This window comes from Myotis brandtii, unplaced genomic scaffold (assembly GCF_000412655.1).
Source record: "Myotis brandtii unplaced genomic scaffold, ASM41265v1 scaffold83, whole genome shotgun sequence".
NCBI classification, from domain to species: Eukaryota; Metazoa; Chordata; class Mammalia; order Chiroptera; family Vespertilionidae; genus Myotis; species Myotis brandtii.
The window spans coordinates 5,624,621-5,645,087 of NW_005371371.1; positions in this window are offsets into that span (position 1 = coordinate 5,624,621).

The window sequence follows — 20,467 nt, forward strand, 5'->3', positions numbered from 1 at the left end:
CTCTCCTCTGAGCTCATTAAGGCAGGGCTCACACGCTTCACACAAAGGGAAAGCCTCCCAGGTTGCGTCTCCTTTGATATAGATTTTGCCACCATTGTTCCAGGTATTGCCTGAGAGAGCTTATTTCCATATGTATAGAGCAGCAATATGCTTTTTCCTGCCGGTGAAACTATCATCGCGTGTATTTTTAGAAATACATAATCTAAAGAAGACAGCAGATGAGGCAGGAGATCTTACAGGGGCAACATGTGAGCATTCTCTGCCACTTGAGGAATGTTAATTAAAAGATACCTCATCGCGCTTATTTTAATTACCAAGCAACACTCGATTTATTTTTAACCTGGCAAAAAATGCGCTTTACACAAACTGCTTTTGTGTGTAATTTGTTTTCTCTTCCACGACGTTGTGTGCCTCCAGTGCAGACCTCCGCTTCCCTGAGGTGTGGAGGGTGTAAGGCATGGCCCCCTCTCTGTGCCATCCTGTGTGGTGTCAGTCTCTTCCTCTAGTCCAGTGGTTCTCAACCTTCCTAATGCCGCGACCCTTTAATACAGTTCCTCATGTTGTGGTGTGTGACCCCCAATTTCATTGTTACAAATTAAAGCATGGCGATTAATCACAAAAACAATATGTAATTATATAGGTGTTTTCCGATGGTCTTAGGCGACCCCTGTGAAAGGGTCGTTCGACCCCCAAAGGGGTCGCGACCCACAGGTTGAGAACCGCTGCGTCTAATCCCAGTCGCATCCCCGGGTGCTGAACATGTGGTTGTCAGAGAAACACGAGGAACATATTATTAGATCGTCCCTAATTAGGCCTTGCGGGTGTGCGCTTCATCAGAAAGTTCTTATCGCGTGCGCTTCTGCCAGCGACGAATGGAGACCCAACAAAGGCAATCCTGACGCTCGCTTTGCGCGATAACAAAGGGAAGACAAAGGCAGGTCGATTCCGCCTTAGGTTTCTGTGAAGGCTGTATTTTTTTTTTTTTTTTTAATCACGAGATTCCGGCGGTGGGGAGGAATTAGAAAGGCCGGCTCTCCCGTGAAGCCGGGAGCCCCTCCTTGATCCGCTGGTTTCCTTGTGTCTGAGTCATCCCGCAGCCAGGTGCTGACTCAGGCTCAGGGCTGTGGGAACCTGATTTCATGGGTCTGGCACGGCCTTTGCAGGTACAGCCCGGGCTCTCCCCCGGGAGCACTCGGGTTCCCTTCATGTCCCATCACCCCCGCCTCGCCCGGAATGGACCAGGGGATGCAAATCTCCAGCCCGGAGACAAACCCGGCCCTGGGCCTTGGCAGCCAGGCCAGGGGCTACGGGAAAAATGAGCGCGCAGCATCCAGGGCTGTTTTGACAAACTGGTGTGTGTTTTCTCTGTCTGAGTATCTGGCAGCGCAGGTGAAACAATGTGCTGCTGGTATCTTGGCTCGCCACCCGCTCTCAGGCTCTGCTGGGAGTGCCGGGCCAGCCCTGCAAATGTTCCGAGCAAAGCTGTGAAAACAAACGCGGCCGATTAGTTGGACAAGCTCACCCGCTTTGGAGTGCGAACTGCCCTGGCGGCCCTGGCGCCGCGGCCCTTTCCCATTCTTTCATTCAGCCGGGCACTTATCAATTCACACCCCGGGGACTGGTCTTCTTCTGTGTTCTGCTGGGTTCAGCAGGATCTCTGCTCTCTGGCCCTGCAATGAACACAGGTTCTGAGATTTTTGTCTCCTGACACAACATATACTTTACTGTTTCTTTTAACCAGAAGGGCAGCTTTCATTATTGTTATTATTATATATTTTTTTAACATCCATGTCCGCTCCAGAGATTTTAGAGCATGCAGATAACAGGAATGATCTTTGAAGTAGACGTATTTCCAGCGGACCTGGGGTTCTTCTGCGTGCAGGGAGGGTTGCACATTTCCTCTGTTATTCTATTGAAACGAAAATGCTTCTGGAAATTTCCTGAGGCATAAGGAGCATACATTTCTTCTTCTTCCTTTTCTTTTTACAGTGTAGTTCAATATACTGTCCATACCCCTGAAGTGCCAAAACGTTGGGGAAGAGCTCTCCAAGCTGGCTTGACGTTTTCATGCCTGCCTCTGGTTTGAAGTGAGAGCCAGCCTGGGGTGAAGAGGACTGAGGTGTCCCTTTGGAGGTGAAATCAGAGCGAATTAAAAAGAGTGATTACACCCTTCTTTAATCAAAGGCTCCAGAGATCATGTTTCTTTTTAAAAAAAGGAACATCAAGGCGAGGGCTGGGAAAATTACTTTCATATTTTCTGGAGCATTGCAGAGCCACGGCACATTTTAAGAGTTGTCATTTGTTCTTAAATATCAGCCCCTGGTATCAGTCTTTTGTCTGTGCCCGTCCTTCAGTGGATCAGAAAGTGGGGAGCTTGCCCTTGCTTTGTTGTGAACAAGCAGAAGCTGTCAAATGACTAATGCTCTTGGAATCTCACCGTGGCATTTATTCTGCCTCTGTTGCCATGAGCCCGGTGTTCCCTTTTGTGCCATGTAACATTATAGGTAATATATCTAGCATATGACCCTGACCAAAGGGACTTAGTCATAGCATCATGATTTTGCCTGAAATAATAATCGTAAAATGATTAAATATACTAATTAACAGGGCTGCCATATACACTTGGGTAGGTTGTGCACTGCGCAACGCCAAGAGATCCATTCTCATTTTAATCTATGTGAACAATTTTAAAAACAACAGTGTCTGTGTTTGTAATTAGTCATATGGACTAATTAACTTAAACTAGTGTGAAAACAGTAAAAGTAAAAAGACACTCAAATTCTCAATGCAAGTGTTTATTCAAACATTTCACAATGAATAGGAAGAAATGCTACTCCTTTATGGAACTTAAGAATTAAGAGCTTATTTGAAATTAATTCATTGACATTAACAGTACTTTGTGTTAAAATCCTTCTTTGCATTATTGAAAAATAGCTAATCCATTACTTTTAAAAGAAAGGCATCAAAATTGTAGATTTATAAACAGCTTTTAAAAATAAATATTTCCTGTCTGCTTCCAAGAAATTGTTTGGCTAAACTCCTCCCAGATGCCAGGTCTGATGAATAATAGAGAAAGGAATAGGAAATATATTTTTGTTCAAAATTAAATGTGTTTTTATTGCTTAACCTGAGACATTTAAAAATTAGTGGAAGCCAGAGTCAATTAGTAGTGCCAGATTTCTCTCATTTTTTGGCTTTTGTTTTACCTGTTTGTGCCCATTTTAATTAGAAAATAATACAATGACAGTATTAATTTCACCTGGCAAGCTCCATTACCACTGCAACGTTGGCATTGAGGAAATGAGATTTTTTTTTTCTAGAGAGGGTAGTAATTTTTATAGTCTAAAAACTATATTACTCTTTTAATCTTTTTCTAACCATAGACTGTTTAAAATATAGTTTTAGATAATTAATTTTTGAAGAATACTTGATATTAAGATGAAATTTCAACATGTCCTAGGAAACTACAAAGACTTTGAAATTAAAATGAAATATAATCTTTTAATTTCTATTTATATTTTTTATTGGCCAATTTTTAAGTATGAACATGAAGATACAAACTTAAATATTTTCAATTTCCTAATATTTTTTCAGAAATTGTACAAATGACTACAGGTAACATTATACTTTATAGAAAGATATTTGATGGTAAAATTGCTGAGATGAAGATACAAACTTAAAAAAAAATACGCAAGTTAAAAAACACACACATTAGACCCCAATTTGAATTAAATGTTACCATATATATTATTTCAATGAAACTGACCTAATGTATCACTTTTATTAAACTCTGTGCTATTTTTTTAAATTTTGATTTTTTCAGCACATCCCTTTACTATTTCTGCAATCTAGACCAAAAATTATATTAAAACAAGAGAAGTAAAATCTCCCTTATTTTATTCTTTTGATATCTTGTGTTCTGTATATCTACTAAGTAATCATATATTGATGGTACTAAATTAATACTATATAAATTAACAGTAATGCAACAGTAGAATACACATATGGCACATGTTAACCAAGTAATTTTCATACCTAGTATTTAATTAGGTATAGCTTTATTATTATTATTACTGTTGTTCAGAACATTAATACTTAGCATCTGATAAATGCATAAAATTTAACTCTGTTCAAAGTGGTGGTGTGGAATGGTATGCCATTTGATAAAATAAATCTGAACATTGTTTTCTTCAGCATGATTTTATTTTAAGAGGCAAGGGATGTATGCAAGGTTCAATTATATATAATGCTGTGTATGAGGTTTAATTACTTTCCAACAAAAAGGAGGAAACACCAACTTTTATAACATAGGTATGAACTTTCCTAAGCCAATTATTAGATTATGCTTTCAAATGAATGCAGAATTTGGATCTGAACATTTTTCATGCTAGTCTTTTAATTATTCTTCTATTTTTATTCGTTAAAGCTATAGCTTAGGTAAAAACAGAGAAATAGAATGTTTGCAATCTTTTAGTAATCTTCTTAATTAAATGCAAGACATTCACAAAGAAGGAATGGGAATTAAGTATCCTGGAAAACTTAATATTTTGGTTGGCTTGCTTCCTGGTCACCATTCCTGTAGGCAGCCCCAGGCTGGTTTTTATACGCAACCGAAAAGCTTGCCTGGATATAAGTGACTTTGATAGGAGCAGATATCATGCATATTTCTATATAATTCTCATAATCACCTATTCTTTCTTGACACAAGTAACATAGCTTTTGAATGTACTCCATTCTCAAATACTATATTTGTAGAATGTAATCCATTATATTTAAATACACCTATATATTTACTAATTTTACAATGTAACTTCTTACGTTGGGGTTAAGAAAAGTCTCTGCTTATTAACTAGGGTTATTTTATACAATAAGAGCACTGCATTCTATTGCATTTTACCTGCCTTCATATACTGTAAATAAGATTTAGAGTGTGTTCAAAGTAATTGTTTTACATGACAGTGATAACATGTTGGTGATTTTGGAACAGTTCAAAAGTTGTGTCTAACCTTTTTGCACTCCAAGTTGATTTCCCCCATTAATTAAATTAAAATAGCAACAGTGTGGGGAAAATGACCAGATTGGTCCACTACAATTGTTTTATTTAAAATACTTCCTTCTTTTAACTATCAGTAAAGTATTAGGTAAATTGTGCAGGAATTTGGTTTGGTTTATTTTGCTTTATTTTTTACAAAAGTGAACTTTGTCAAAAATAATAGCGAATGTTTTCTCAGATTTTTGTTGTTAGTCACTGCAGGTAAACATATATTTGTTGCAAATATAGACTCTATAAATGTTTCTCAAGTCAAGATAAATTGAGATGTGTTCACAAATTTATTTTAAATGTTTGATATGTTCTTTAGTTTATTTCTAAATTTTGAATGCATATATTCAAGAGACTCACCATGTCACTTCTACATTATCTGGTAATATTTTATAGGCTCAAAAAATAAATTTCCAAGGGGAATGTACCATCAACTTCTGAAAAAAGATCCTTCACAAATTATCTTTTTCAAAACAGTAGAATCCCAGATTTCAGGAAACAGCAAGCAAAAGCAGCTGCAAAAAACATTCATGTTGAAATTTTGATCATCTTTCTATGAACATGAACTTAAAAATAATGTGGAGATCATGACCAGATTCATGGGGCAGTATGTGGAAAATTGCTTTTCCTGCTCAGAGGGCACTAGTTCTTCATTAAGGTGGATTAATCTGCACTCTTGGCTCTTCCTTTGTAATATTTAGAAGATTTTCTTATTGACTCAGTAAACACACACACACACACACACACACACACACACACACACACACCATTATAAGAAATGGTATCTGAATTTGTGTATTCACATTACTTTTTCAGAAATCTTCCAGTGTCTTTAAGCTCCATATCCTTAAGTTAGGGTTGGGGTAGTGGGGGGGGGGGTGAGGCTGGGAGTCTAGGGGAACAAGGCCTAAATAGCCTGTGGCATCCCAGGATATAGTAGAACATCCAGCCATTTGAAAAATAAAAGAAGCCTTACTTATAGTTCCGGAAAAGCTTTCTATTTCCTTGTCTCCGAATGCCAAATATTTTATAGGACTTCTCCATTTACAAGTCAAAGCAGCATTTTTACTTGAGAAATCCCATAAAGTCATAGCTGACTACATACTCTCTATGAGTCTGTTTCTCTTTATCCAGTGTTAAATTTTTATGGTCTTGGGTGGTAACTTTAAAGGCCTACCATGAACTTGGATTTTTGTCTTTCTGATTTGCTTCTGTTCAGAGGAGATACATTGTATTTCCTTTTAAATGCAAGTGAAAAAAATAAAATAAAAAGAGTCTGTGTTTGTAATAGAAGTAACATGGGCCTGCATCCCCGGCTAGATTGGAGTGAGGTCTCAGAGTAGGAAAACCCCTGTGCTCACGTTTACAGGGTCTGTAAATTCTGAAGTGACAGTGTGATGTTTTGATTTGGAGACTGACATTAAAGCTGACTCAGTATAACAGCTCCTCTTTTTTTCACTTCCGGAGTTTGCAGCAGGCAACTGTTCGATACCTGGGGCTCCTGGGTGACCACTGGCCAGACTTCTGAAGGGGAGCCCAGAGATGCCCCATCGCGGCTACCTCAGAAGCTTTTCTTATCTTCACTCATGTCGGGAGAGCAGTATCTGGCTTACTCAGACGGGATCTGGGGGCCTTGGGTTTCATTTGCTGGCTCTATCTTTATTTCTTGTACCTAGATATCAGTTGCCTTTAAATTGGGGGGGAAAAGCTGCAATCTCCTTTGATAAGGGGATTTTGGACCTCAAGCTTTAGTATATATGGGCTAGATATACATCTGTTAGTGGGCGTTGCCTTGAGGGAATAGATAACGGGGAAAATCTACATTGAAAGCAAAAGGCTATGTTTGAAGTCAATAGGATAAGTGGAATTTAAGCAGGAAGCTCAGCATCTAAATCAATTTAGTCATACTACTATTTTAAATGTCAGTAAGGATGGCGAGCTGCTGCCTTCCTATGTGTACAGAACAGAGCCTGGCTAAACGTCTCATCTCTTAGAGATCAAAGCAGACTCGAATACCAACTTCTCATGCAAGCAGATCCATCATCTGCGTTGCTCTGTATTCCTTCTTGTCCTTCATAATTTTCCAACCATCAAAGCTGTGTTATGTTTGAAAGAGCACCGTAAACATGTTAAGCCACTATTACCTGGCACCTACTGTATGCTTTAGTGGCTGAGATTTTGGGGCCTGTGTGGGCTCTAGAGCTACTTGATAGCTGTGTGACCTTGTATAATATACTTGACTTCTCTGTGCTTTTCTTTATAAAGAGGAGAAAATGCTAGTACCTACCTTATAGTGCTGTTGAATGTTTAGATATGTTAATATATGGAAATCACTTAGACCAATGCGACGTTGTAGGTATCCCATTACATAAATCATCTTATTTTATTCCTTACCCACCCCATGAGGTTAGAAGCAATTTTATCTTCTGTTTTAGCTCCCATTCCTTTGAAAGCAAAGCCTGTGGCTAATACATAACTCCAGGGAGCAGGAGTAAAGGGTAAAGGAGTAAACAGGGAGGGAGGGAAAGCCAATGCAAGGATGGAGTTTGGAGTTGTCCACCAACAGGGTGGGCATGATTCCAGGGTCCTCTTGTAAAGGCTTAAGAACTATCCAAGCACTATCTACCAAGCACTGTGATATAAAGGAAAAGCGGGAGGGGGGGGGGGAGATGTTTATCCATCAGCTTGCATCAATCTAGGTTGGTGAATGGATAGTTAGCTGTCCACCTATCCTGTTTGTACTGCTTGAATGCGATCCCATGGGTACCACACACAGAAGTGTGCTAAAGACACCCTAGCAAAGACCTGAAATGAGATCCTATCCCCTTGTACCTCTCAAAGTGGGTGGACGTGGGGCCCAGCTGTTCTCTTCAGTAATGCTAAGAGGTGGGACAGAGATTATTTGGAGTCATGTACAAGTTTCTAGTACATCCCCATTTCACAGATAGGGAAACCGATTCCCTGTCGGAAAGTAACCATGTAAGCCAACTAATTAGTTTGCTTTAACCTACTTGTGTTTTACATTTAAAATCGGGTGTGTTGAAGTCAGCATATACTCTGCTAATGCTTTTTAAAAATATAATATGTCAATTATTGCATTTATTTGGTGTGTTTAGCCATTTAAATTAAACGTACTTATTATGATTGGGTTTAAATCTGCCTTCTTGTTTCTGTTTTGTATTTGTCTCGACTGCTCTTTGGTTTCCTTTCTCTCATTTCCTGCCTTCTTTTGGAACAATTTTGTGTTTTTGGTGATTCCATTTTATCTCCCTTTTGGCTTATTAGTGATAACTCTTTGTTGTGATTTTTAGTGATTAATTTATGATTTATAGTATAACTTTAAGTTATTGTAATCTTCATGTATAGTATATGAACTTTATAACCATATTTTGCCTCCTGATTTTTGTGCTATTGTAGCACATTTTGTTTCTACACTCATTGTAAGCCGCTCAATATGTTGTCATTATTTTAGCTTTAAATGGTCTATTTGCTTTTAAAAGCTCTAAGTCCTTTTTTTCTTCCATTACAGTAGTCCCTCCTTATTTGAGATTTCACTTTCTGTGGTTTTTGTTCTCTGCTGTTCAACCTTGGTCCAAAAATATTAAATGAAAAATTTCAGAAATAAACAATTCATATGTTTTAAATTGTGCGCCATTTTGAGGACCATGAAATATTGTGCTGTCTTGTTTCGTCCCACTTGGTGCAGTGTCTCCACGCTGTGTAAGCTCCCCGCCAGTTAGTCACTTAGTGGCCATCTTAGTTGTCAGATTGCAGTGCGTGTGTTCAAGTAACCCTTCTTTTACTTAACCATGGCCCCAAAGCACAAGAGTAGTGATGCTGGCAATTTGGATATGCTGCGGAAAAATAGTAGGCTGCTTGTTTTAAGTGAAAAGGTGAAAGTTCCCAACTTATTAAGAAAAGAGAAAAAAATCACAGGGTGAGGTTGCTAAGGTCTACACTAGAAATGATTCGTTGCCTGTGAAATTGTGAAGAAGGAAAGGGAAATTCATGCTAGTTTTGCTCTTGCATCTCAGATTGCAAGTTATGGTCACAGTTAAGATGGAGAAGGCTTTACATTTTTGGGTGGAAGACAGGAACAGAAAACATGTTCCAATTGATGGCAATATGTTGAGCCAAAAAACATGAAGCCTATATAACATTTCATCAGGGGATCCCCTGAAATGAGTGACACCAAGTCATTTACTGCAAATAAGTTATGGTTGCACAGATTCAGGAGTGATTTGGACTGAACAATATAAAAATTAATGGAGAGGCTGCGTTTGCTGATGAAGAAGCTGCTGTCAGATTTCCAGCAGAGTTGAAGTTGGTTCGGATTTGGTGCTGTCTGTGATTTCAGTCCTTCACTGGGGGTCTTGAAAGTATTCACCATGGAAAAGTATTCACCATGGGTCAACTGTTTTTTAAAGATGTTGCTCCATTGTTTTCCAACTGACGTTATTTTCAATGAGACATTTACTGTCATTCCCATCTTTGTTCCTCTGTACATAAATCTGTCTCTTTTCTTTGGCTGCTTTTAAGAATCCCCTTTTCACTGGTTTTGGGCAATTTGATTTTGACATAACTTTGTTTAGTTTCTATTTATGTTTATTTTGCTTGGGGCTTGTTGAACTTCTTTGATGTGTGGATATATAGTTTTCATCAAATTTGAAAATTTTTGGCTATTATTTCCTCCAGTATTTCTTCATTTTTCTCCTTGTCTCCTCTATTTATGGGCATTCCAATTACACTTCTAATAGGGCTCCCGAAGTTGTTCTATATCTCAGTGAAACTCTACCCTGTAAACTGTAGAACTCGTAGTTCTTCCAGAAGTTTCTAGCTCTTTTTTCTTAATTCACAGACATTTCCAGACTCAGCCTAGGTTTTCCCTTCTGGTGACTCAGCTTAGAAATTTTCCCTAGTAAGTAATCTGGGGCAATCATAGGACACTAGAGGCCCAGTGCACGAATTCGTGCACCAGTGGGGTCCCTCGACCTGGCCTGCAGGATTGGGCTGAAACCAGCTCTCAGACATCCCCCAAGAGGTCCCAGATTGCGAGAAGGTGCAGGCTAGGCCGAGGGACCCCACTGGTGCACAATTGGAGCTGAGGAGGGATGCAGAAGGTTGGCCAGCTGGGGAGGGACCACAGGAGGGCTCCAAGGCATGTCCGGCCTGTCTCACTCAGTCCAGATCGGCTGGACCCCAGAAGCAAGCTAACCTACTGGTCAGAGTGTCTGCCCCCTGGTGGCCAGTGCACGTCATAGCTACCGGTTGAGCTGCCTTAGCATATCATTAGCATATTACACTTTGATTGGTTGAACGGACGACCAGACAACTGGGCACTTAGCATATTAGGCTTTTATTGTATAGGATAAGATTCACCCCATGGTGTCTTCTGGCATCATTGTCCTTTGTTTTCTAATGTCCAATGTCTTCAATGTTCAAAACTTCTGATTATTAGTTGTTTTAGATGAGAAAATAAATTAATCTGTATTACTTCTGGTTTGAATTTTGCCTCTCAAAGTTTAGGCCATGGACAGACTTTTGCTAAAATTTTGATAGTTGTAAAGAAAAACTTAAACCACAGGAGAACAAGTCTAAATTATAATCTTGAAACCAGTAAATAATTTATATTGTTTATTCTTTGGAATATTTTGTATGTGTCAAAAGAGAATAATGGAAGATGTGGCTGCAAAATTAAGTAGAGATCAGATCAAATTCTAACCTTAAGATCTCCATTACAGATTTTTAAAGATTTCAATATTCAATGAGGATAAATCAAAAGATTTTTACCATAAAGTGATTGAATTGAAGCTTTGCTGATGAATATTAAACTAATGCTGAGAGGCAACATGGCATGATCATTGGGAATATGGCTCTAGACTTAGCCTGCCTGAATTTGAATTTTTGACCCAACTTCTAATAGCAATGAGACCTGAATAAAGTAATTTACCTTTTAGGTATCTCAGTTCCTTTTGCCTTAAAATAGGTTTTTTGTGAATATTAAATGGGTCCAAGTTTATAAAATAGTTACACAAGTATACAGTTAATGACTACAGTGGCAACTAATGAGTTTTCAATAAGATTTTCAGGTGAGATGCTTAGAGGGGCAGCAGAAGCAGGTACATATCTCAGGAGAGAGAGCACAGGGCGAGAAATACTGATCTATGAGAAGATTGCATGAAAATGATTACTAGAAAGGTGGAGTAGAGCGAGGAGAGATCAAGAATGTCTTACAGGGAATGAAGCAGAAGAGTTTGGGAGACATAAAGAAACACACCTTAAAGAAAGAGGAAAGTCAAAGAAAAGAAAATGTTATTAAGAAATCATAGGGAAGAGAAGATGCATTGACAGTGTTTATTGAAAAAAAATCCATGTATACATGGACCCATCCAGTTCAAACCCATGTTGTTCAAGGATAAACTGTATATTAGGTTAAATATATTGCTAAATTAATGTTGCTTGTTTCTACTTTTTAAATATGGCTATTAGGAAATTTAAAACTACATATGTGACTTGCTAGAGTTTCGAGAAGGATGGAGTCCATAGAACCAGGAATAAGAGAAGGCCACAGCATGTGACTGACTACTGAAGAATTATGGGTGACTGTCAAGAAAATCATTTCAGTCAAGTATTAAGTATCAAATGTGATTGAAATAGGCATATGAAGATGATGAAATCATGGAGAATTTGCACAGCCCGTTTCTTAAATGAAGATTTTTGTGCTGATTGGATAACACTGGGAAAGTAGATTGAAGGGTGACTTTGGTTGAAGGCAGGAATTCTCTCTCCACCCCTTTCTGGCATCACAATTTTACAAGGACATATTGGAGACAAAAAGTCTAACAAAACATTTTCAGACATTAGAGCACGCCATTGAGGGAGGTTCTTTTTGGCAGTGGTAGTTTTTCTGCATTCTTTGCGTTACCTGCCTCTCAGTATTGGGACATCTGTGTTTATATTTCCAATACCTTCTTGCTTATTTACTTATGCATTAGTAAGTAAAGCTTACCTGGTGAGCTTGTTAAAATGAAGATGCCGGGGCCCTATTTTAAGGATTCTGTTTCAATAGGTCTAGGGTGAGGTCCAGGAATCTGTGCATTAAAAAAAAAATATTTATTTAGTGTTTGAATAGGCAATACATTCACATGGTTTAAAAGGTACACACAAATATAGACTGAAAAACTGCCTTCCTACACATGTTCCTCAGCCTCTCAGTCCCCTATTCCTAAGCATTTGATTTTATCGGGTTCCTTTTGTGACTTTCAGGATACTTATAAAAAGTGTCTGCCTTTTGTTGTTCTTGCCTAATAAATGGGGAGACTTGAACTTAAGTATAATCACAGGGCAGGAGCTGTAGGTGAAGGAGAGTCTGAACAATATATGTGAGAGAGGAGGAAGTCAATGGAGGATGCACTTACAGATAGCGTTAATGGTTGGTGTAAATATTAAGGAAAGCCTCTCAAGTTTTCAAAATGCAGATAGCAATGGCACAGGCCTGGACAAAGTCTTCAAATACAATATTTGGTCTTCAAATACTGGACCCTGTCTATGACCGCTTCTGTGGTAGAAATCTTGAATGCCTGTGAGGGGACCATGGTCAATTACATGCGTGTTTCTTTTATTATTATTTTTTATTTATACCAAATTTATTGGACTACAAAAGTGATTAAAAATTAGCCCTCCAGGTTCTCTGAAAACATGAACTCTAGGCATCTTTCATGTTTTTCTTTGATATTAGGCCACAGGATCTCAGATAACACTGAATGGATTCAAAAGATATGACTTCTCAGCACCAAAAACATTTTAACAGATGAACGCAAACACATGCTGCTGCATTCCCCTTGGTTCCGGCATGTTCTGTTTATTTACCTCACCCTCTGCACTTTCAATAACCCTTCTGTCAACATTGTGGGTGTTCAAGTTTCAACATCATCTAGAGGTAAATGGCCTTTTCACTAATAAGATTTTCCAGTTCTCGAGACATATTTTTGGTAAGAGATTGTTATGAGTACACATTGACAATAAAGAAGGAAAATTCTGAGTTTTGTGTAGTTCTCTGCCTTGGGCTATTTAGTTATGGTTCTTCAAGGTATTTCTTATTTCGTGAAGTCACTTTAAAAAGAATTGTAATTATGGAAACTCCAACTCAAAGACCAGTTTGGAGTGAACATTTCTCCAACTTTAATTTTAAGGTCTTATGCAAAAGCTCAGAATGCTGCCATCTCAATTCAAGAATATTCCCACCGAGGTGGGAGTAAATTCACAGTCCATGCAGAGCCTGGTGCGGAATGACAGAATTACTCCTGGAAGTGAGCTGGGGATATAGTTTCAGGCTGAAGAATAAGCTTTACAATCTCAACAGTGACTGGATGTTTCAGGGGGACACAAAGGGATTTGGTGAGAGACTATAGCAATGCTAAAGATGAACAGAAAAATCAATTGAGTTAAGTTTTCTTTCGAAAATGTCTCCTTTTGAATTATTTTGAAGAGAGTTTGTTCACACTGTGGTTATGAATGTAGTTTTCTCCCCCCGCCCCAACCCCAACATTTATATCAATTTGTGTGTCAGAATCTGAAATGCCCTTTAGGGGGTAGTCACTTTAAGTTGAAGGTAAGTAGAGAACATTATTTGAACTTAATTGAAGTGACATATAAAAATAGAGTGATTCTTTATAGAATTAGAAAGTGAAAGAAATGTGATTATCTTTGTATTTCTTGTTTTTAAATCTTTATTGTTCAGATTATTACAGTTGTTCCTCTTTTTCCCCACATAGCTCCTCTCCACCCGGTTCCCACCCTCTGCCTTACCGCCCCCCCCACTGTCCTCATACATAGGTGTATGATTTTTGTCCAGTCTCTTCCCGCACCCCCATACTCCTTCTTCCTGAGAATTGTCAGTATACTCCCTTTCTATGCCCCTGATTCTATTATCTTTGTATTTCTTCTGCCTTTGCTATTTCTCCTAAAAGTAGCTATATTAAACAATTCAGGGACTAATAGAAAAATGGATATAAACTGTTTTATGACTTTTTAGAGTGCTATTATTGATATTTTCATAAATCTGAAAAATTAAAATGCACATATGATGGTACTTTTTAAAGAATATTTAAACTATCCTAGCTTAAGGTAGGATATAAATACAACACTATTATATTCTATTTCTAAAAATAGAAAAGAATATTATAGATTATTTCTTTATAAAATAACTTTAGAAAATTTTGAAAGAACAACTGGTAGATTGAAGTAACATTTTGCAATTATATTAAGGAAACATAAATGCAAATTTGGGGGCTGCATCTATTTATGTTACAATATGGGAGGCAAATCTACATTATAAAAATGTCTATAGCTCTAAAATTTAATTATGTAATTATCATGAAGTTGATGAAAAGCTTTACAAAATAAACAGGGAGTGCAATTAGTGTATATATTTGGGAGGTTAGGAGAACAGCAAACCTGATTGGAATTAATAATACCTTTAGCTTGCCAATTTAAAAAAAGTCACGGACCTCTAATATGAATAATATGTAAATATGAAAATGGAAATATGGAGGTGGCTTACCACATTTTATCCAGAGCTCAGAAAAGTAAAATCAATACATACAAAATAGATAATTGGTAAGGAATATAATGAAAATATGGTTAAAATTTAATCCTATAGTAACCATTAAAAATTATGAGTCACCTATCTTAAAATTATGATCAGTGATGGTTTCCAGTATAATAATCACCTCTGTTTTAGAAGGTGGTGGATACATCATTACACAGTCATTGTGGTAGGGGAAATGTCACAGAAATGTAAACTAGACAATTATTTGTTTGATGAGAGGATGACCTCTCTAACATTTTAATAATTGTCCTTGAAATTTAATTTTATTTGAGAAATTAGAAGAAAAATCTAAAAAAAACAAACCAAAGTGAAAAATAAGTCTGTATTTTTTTCTTTAAAAAACAGTTTTGCTGCAAATTCTTAGATGCCATTGTATTCAAAAGGCCAAAGTATCACTACCTGAAAGAGATGGCATTTCAGGTCCCTCCAGGACCTGCCATAGAATCAGCTTTCCTGCCTTTGTGGCCTATTTGATGGAAAAGATAGTCCTGATGATAAGTCATTCAGGAGATTTATTTCATCCGTTAAGAATCAAAAAGGAGAAAAGGGGAAGGGAATGCAAGGTAGAATTCTGAAGTTCAACACTACAAAAAAATTACTGCTTAAATTGAAATGGAATTTTTGGACTGGAACCCGGATTCTTTGTCTGCCGGAATCGAAGAATGAATCCACGGACAGAGGGTAGTATAGCAAAGGTGGAGATTTATTGAAGAACAAGTACAGACTCCCATATGGGGAGAGGGGAAGAGTCCCACAGAATGGACCCCCATGTGGGGAGGGGGAAAAGGTCCCACCAACTTCCTGTTTCCATGGTTTATAAAGGCTGTAGTTCCTGTGTCCTGTTTCAAAATGAACACATCTTTACACCACACAGGATGGCCTGTCTTCAGACTTATCTCAAAGCACAGGAGTTGGGTCCTGGCACAGGGGAGGTGAGAGGAGTAAGAATCACCTGATTCCTGCTCCTCCGGCCAGACTGATAATCCAAGGGAACTGGGGTAGGCTCACAGATCTCCCTGCCAGAAGGCAGAATTTAAACCGCAGACAGTGTTCTCTGTGGCTCTTTCCATTCCCAGGGCCTTGCATACTGATATGGCTCTAGTTTCCAAAGTGCTGCTACAGTTTCAAAAATGCTCATTGTTTTAGCTAACTGCAGGAGACAGCTCATAGCTGAGTAAATGAAGAACAAAATTGCTCTGAAAGAATATTCACTCATGAACCTGAGAATCTTCTTTGTCAGTGACTATTTTTAAAACCATAGGCAAAGTTGCAAAACTTTAAGATGAAGTATGGGTTAAGATAACAAGATAAAACAAAAAACAAACAAACCCACAATGTTTTAATCTCAATATGTTCTTTTACAATGAGACAAAATTTTATTGTTATAAATACCGGTCTAAAATATCAGTATTAATATTTTTAGATTTCTTTTATGATAAATAAAACTGAAATAGGAAGTGAATAGGAAAAATATTGGAAATTTTTAACTTTTAAAAACACCCTTCTTTAAAAGGAGAATTAGAAATTTATTGGTTTATCTCTTTATGAAATTGTTGCTCGATTCTCACTGATGATTCTAGTTTGAAATAAGCAACCTTTGTCATTGTGCAAGCAGGTATAAAGCAAAGCTATTTTTGCTTTTTGTTTATTTTAAAAATAAAATAAATGCGTTTGAAATAGTTTTTAAATAAAAATTTGATATCAATGGGCTTTTTTTTTACATAAAGCTGCTGATTGTATTTTATTTTTTGTTTTTAATGTGCAAGTTCTAAATTTATTCATTTGTAAATGAAAAATGGATCCTGCTGGAAGATTCAGAAAATAATTTAAATATGCAGGATAAATAAGGATGATTCTATAAATGAGGTCTTTGCTTATTGGAGGTCATTTCCATTGTCTTAACTCCAGGAACAGCTATTTTCCCCAATACTCAATTCTTCCTCTCAGTTCACTCCTCTTGGAAATGTGCCTTCCAGTGTCTTGTAATGTAAAATAGACACTTTTAAAGTTCTAAACTACACCACTAGTTTTTCACCCTTTCTCTTTCTATTTTTTACTCTGATTAAAGTAAATAAGACCCCCCCCGCCCCCCAAAAAATCCCCAAACCAACAACTAAAAGAAACCAAACAACTACTAACAACTCAACTTTTGCACTATTCAAGAAGTCTTCCATTGGTGAATGGCTTGAAATGACCCATTTGCATCAGAATGATCTCTCTCTGGTTTTCTTGTATAACTTTAAAATCACAGTATTTTCTTAACAGAAGCCCAGACAGTGTATGAATTGTAAAATTACTGCAGTTTGTACAAATAATTCTTTACTTCTGTGTGAATTGGTCTCTTAGAATAGCTTCTTAGAAAAGGCAAAGAAAGGAGTTCCCCACCCCCTGGTTCTGTGTGTGTGTGTGTGTGTGTGTGTGTGTGTGTGTGTGATTTTTTTTTTTTTTTGTTAAGAGTGGTGGAGGCAGTATGCCTGCTACACGGTAGAATTATTAGTGAAGTTCCAGAATTTACAGTGTGAGGAATGAATGCCTGAACCTGCTATAAACTTCATTAGTAGAGGATGGCAATTAAAAAATGCTATATAGGTGAGTAACAAACTCTAACACAGGGACTCTTTCTTCTCAATGCAAATTACACCAGGAAGAAATATTAGTGTAATATTGTGTAAATATTGCTTATAAGTATAATTTGTTGCAAAAATAAGTATGATGCAAATATTTGCTGTGTGGGTCAGAAGTTTATATTTTTAATTGTGGTAAAATATAAGTAACATTATATTTATCATTTTAACCCTTTGTGACTGTATGATTCAATGATATTAAATGCATTCATAATATTTTGTAACCATCACCACTGTCTCTAGCCAAAGATATTTTCATTGTCCCAAATAAACACTCTACCCATTAAACAATTAAAATCTCCCTCCCCCACTTCTCATAATCTCTCTTCTACTTTTTGTCTTTATGAATTTGCCTGTTTTGGGTACTTCATATAAGTCTAATCATAACATATTTGTTCTTCTGTCTCTGATTTCACAAAGCATAATGTTTGCAAGATCTACTTACGTTGTAGCATATATATCAAAATTTCATTCTCTTTATGGCTGAATAATATTCCATTGTATGTACATTGCACATTCTTTTTTATCTATTCACCTGTTGATGGACATTTGGATTGTTCCCACTTATTGGCTATTGCAAACAATGCTGCCATGGATCCGAGGGTACAGATATCTATTGGAGTTCTGCCTTCAGTTCTTTTGGATATACACCCAGATTGAAACTGCTGGGCCATGGAGTAGTCCTATGTTTAACCTTTCCCACAGCAGCTGCACTGTTTTTGTAGAGTAGGAAATGTGGACTCTGAGTCAAGCTCTAAAGCACATTTTGTCATTTCTAAGGGTCATCTTATTTCCTCAAAATATTTCTTATTCATTGTGCCAGTGGTAATGGAAATATTCTGGTTGTAGCGGAGTCTCTTCTATTCTGGGCAATTCATTAAATTGTTGCCCAGATAAAAGCGATTTTAATTAGGTTATTCTATGGCAAACATTAGGCAGAGAAATACAATGGTCCACACCTTGGCCCTTTCCCCAGGCAGTTTCTCTCCTTTTCTCTGCCTTTAATTTCTTGCTTCTCTCCTTTTTGCTTTGTTTCAGTGGCAGATTAGGTATTTTCAGCAGCTCTTCATTTCCTATAAAATTAAACTAAAGCCCTGAGTACAGTATTTATGCCCAACCCCAATCCTCTGAACTATATTTTCATTCTTATTTCTCTCTCTAACCCTCCTTGTAATCAAAGCTGGTGGCAAACATAATTCCTGTTCACACTTATCAACATTTAATCGTGTTATACCTACTGCCTGCAAGAGCATACCTCATCTCTGTTTATTCATTTCAAAAATTCCGGGTCTCTGGCCAACTCCTTCACAAAATTTTCTGTTCCAACTCTTGCATTTTCTTCTCTTGTTTCACCTTCCTCTGTGTCTCAGGACGCGGTGTGGGCTGTGTGAAAGGCTCTCAGGCCTTGACTTTTGGCTGGGGAGGCCCGTGGGGAACCCTGCTGGAGGGTCAGAGGAAGGAGGATAGAGAAGTCAGGGAATTTCCTTCTTGGCCCCTGCTGTGAGGTCACTTCTGGCTGGTTATGTCCTCTGACTAAAGCTTGCTGCTTCTCTACAGGAGTACATCCGTCCCTGTTGGCTTTTGAGTGAACCTTGGAGAGAACACTCTTTGAGCTGGGGTGGTAACAGCTCCTGCTGCTCCTAGCCTCAGCGTATTGGGTTGTGGTTTCCCAACACCCACACCTCTAGTTACAGAGTTCCCTCTGTAAATAAACCCTTTCAAAGTTCCCTAACTTGTGAGTGCCGGCTGTTTCCTCTTGGGACACTCCTGCCACATCTTCCTTCATCACACTGGCTGGAAACTGATCTCCTCCCTCTAAGTCCCTAGAGTTGTTGCCTTCTTTTATAGAAATTAACACATAACATGCTTTAGTGATTTTTTTGTATATATTTCAACTCCCATTTTCAGATTATAAATTTCCTAGGAGAAGATGCTGTGTTTTGCCTGGCTGCCATGGCTCAGTGGTTGAGCATCGACCTATGAACCAGGAGGTCACAGTTTGATTCCAGGTCAGGGCGCATGCCTGCCTTGTGGGCTTGATCCCCAGTAGGGGGTGTGCAGGAGGCAGCCAATCAATGATTCTATCTCATCGTTGATGTTTCTGTCTCTCCTTCGTTCTCCCTTCCACTCTGAAATCAATAAGAAGAAAATATATTTTAAAAAATTATTGTGTTTTATTTGTTTGAACATTTCTTGGGCTTCTATGAGAGAATGATTTTGCAAATGACTATTATAAAAAGCAGTACATTTGGTTTTAGGAAAAGGATTTTGACAGCCATGGCAGATCCATCTGTCCAGGGTATATATTGGAGGATATACTTTAAAAGGTCATTCATCCAATTTCAAAGAAAGAAACACCTTACTATGTATCAAGAGCAAATAAAAATTATATTATTGAAATAGCTGTAATGACCTCAATTAAATTGAGAATTTGAAGATTAACAGCTTCTTCTGTATAGAATCATTAATTTTGAAAGAGCTTGAAGTTGTGCTGTGGTAGGGCCTAACAGTAATTAAATGCATAGGAGGGTGTTTCTTTCAGGCATTATGTTGGGTGTGCAGACATTTCAGATGGAATTTTGTGAAGCAACATCTTGAAAACAACTCTGTTCAAACTGGGAGTTTCAGGTTGTTTGCAAACTCTCATTCCTCCCTACTGTATAATTCCTGTCAGTACACAGACTTGTGGTGACATCAATCAGACAAACAAACAACTCTTTCTTAACCTAATATCCCTTTACAGAGACGGCTCCGTGGTGTCTACTCACTGCCACCAATCCCCACCTCCAAGTTTCCCCTTTATTTTGTCAGTCCACCCCCTTTAAGACAGCTCTTGTCAGAATCACCAATGAGCACCATGGGAAATTCAACAGTTAATTCTCAGTCCTCCTCTGGTTTGACTTCTCAGACACATCTGACATGGCTTGAAATCTCAGGCACATCTGATATGACAGACCATATTTTCATTCTTAAGATATGGTCTTCACTTGACCCCTGGGACACCCCTCTCTCTACATTGTCCTCTGATATCAACAGCCATATCCAGCTCTCTTTTGGAGCTGTCCTTCCTCTTCATGCAGGCCTTATTTGGGATTGCCTCAAGACTACTTTTCCTTCTCTACATTCTCTGTCTATTATAAGAGTTTATCCTGTTCTATAGCTTAAATAAACCACCAGCTATGCACTAATGCT